Raw genomic sequence first — 2099 nt, 5'->3', positions numbered from 1 at the left:
TTCGCCGACCACCGTTTGAGTCCCTGTGGGAGTGAGGAGATCTCTATATCTTCTAGTAGCGTTGAATGACTGACAGTGTCGAACGCCTTGGACAGGTCCAACGCTACTAGAATAGTTCTCTCACAGGGGCGGTTTCGGTTTAGGCCACTTGTTATCTGAGTGTTTAAGGCGTTAAGTGCTGTTGTTGTGCTATGCACTTTACGGAACCCATGTTGATGCTTCGCTGGGGTCAGGTGGTTCGTAAAGTACGGGAGCAGCAGGGCCTCGAGTGTCTTCGCTACCGGGGAAAGGAGAGTTATCGGGCGATAAGACTCTCCTTTGTTGGCTGGTTTCCCCGGTTTGAGCAGTGGGACCACTCTCCCCATTTTCCAGATGTCTGGAATGACGAGAGTGGCCATAGACAGGTTGAGGACCTCCGTTAGGTAAGCTACTCCCGCAAAACCCAAATTTTTCAGCATCAACATCCATATTCCGTCGGGTCCAATGGTTTTGGGGGCTTTCGCCTTCCCGATGGCTACCCTTACCGCACCGCTGGTGAAAACAAGAGGCGCACTGAGTTTTGGCATTTTATGCAGCCTTCTGGTCACTCGACGTTTGGCTTTATCCACCGGAGGATGCAGAATGAACTTCCGGCTAAAATAGCTCGCGCATCTCTCCGGGTCCGTCAAAGCGTGGTCACCCAAGTCTATCTCGACTCTGTCGTCACGCTTCGTCGGGTTGGACAACGACCTCACGGTTGACCAAAGCTTGCTCACACCAGAGGCAAAGTTGCAGGTCCTCAAATGCTCCTCCCATTTCTTCCGCTTATGTACGTTCACAAGTTGCCGAATCTCCGAATTGAGATCCCTAATACGGGGATTTCCGGGATCGGCCTGACGAAGGTTGTCGCGCTCATCAGCTAGAACAGCCGCTTCGGCAGGAAAGCTCGGACGTGGATCCTTAATACATCCTGCTGGGATGAAGCGAGCTGCAGCAGCGGTGACAACCNGCGTTAAGTGCTGTTGTTGTACTATGCACTTTACGGAACCCATGTTGATGCTTCGCTGGGGTCAGGTGGTTCGTAAAGTACGGGAGCAGCAGGGCCTCGAGTGTCTTCGCTACGGGGGAAAGGAGAGTTATCGGGCGATAAGACTCTCCTTTGTTGGCTGGTTTCCCCGGTTTGAGCAGTGGGACCACTCTCCCCATTTTCCAGATGTCTGGAATGACGAGAGTGGCCATAGACAGGTTGAGGACCTCCGTTAGGTACGCTACTCCCGCAGGACCCAAATTTTTCAGCATCAACATGCATATTCCGTCGGGTCCAATGGCTTTGGAGGCTTTCGCCTTCCCGATGGCTACCCTTACCTCACCGCTGGTGAAAACAAGAGGCGCACTAGGTTTTGGCATTTTGTGCAGCCTTCTGGTCACTCGACGTTTGGCTTTATCCACCGGAGGATGCAGGATGAACTGCCGGCTAAAATAGCTCGCGCATCTCTCCGGGTCCGACGAAGCGTGGTCACCAAAGTCTATCTCGACTCTGTCGTCGCGCTTCGTCGGGTTGGACAACGACCTCACGGTTGACCAAAGCTTGCTCACACCAGAGGCGAAGTTGCAGGTCTTCAGATGCTCTTCCCATTTCTTCCGCTTATGTACGTTCACAAGTTGCCGAATCTCCGAATTGAGATCCCTAATACGGGGATTTCCGGGATCGGCCTGACGAAGGTTGTCGCGCTCATCAGCTAGAACAGCCGCTTCGGCAGGAAAATTCGGACGTGGATCCTTAATACATCCTGCTGGGATGAAGCGAGCTGCAGCAGCGGTGACAACCCTGCGGAACTTACGTTCACCTACATGAACGTCGGTTGGTATGGGTAGTGCAGTGAAGGCGCCCTCAGTAACATCCGTGAAGCCTTTCCAGTCAGCTTTGGAAAAGTTGACATAAGTCCGGTGATCCACGGAAGCAAAGTCGGCAGGTTTATCAATCGAGATGACTATGGGCAGATGGTCTGATGCTAGGGTCAGCATAGGTCGCCATGATACGCCGTTTATCAGACCAGCGGCTGGCCATAGTCCTGGTGGGTGCGTCGTCGTTCATTGTGCAGAATGTCGAATCGTCTATC

The sequence above is a fragment of the Rhagoletis zephyria genome, unplaced genomic scaffold (assembly GCF_001687245.7).
Source record: "Rhagoletis zephyria isolate East Lansing unplaced genomic scaffold, Rhagoletis_zephyria_1.1 Rzeph_scaffold_05312, whole genome shotgun sequence".
NCBI classification, from domain to species: domain Eukaryota; kingdom Metazoa; phylum Arthropoda; class Insecta; order Diptera; family Tephritidae; genus Rhagoletis; species Rhagoletis zephyria.
This window is presented reverse-complemented; position numbering follows the sequence as displayed.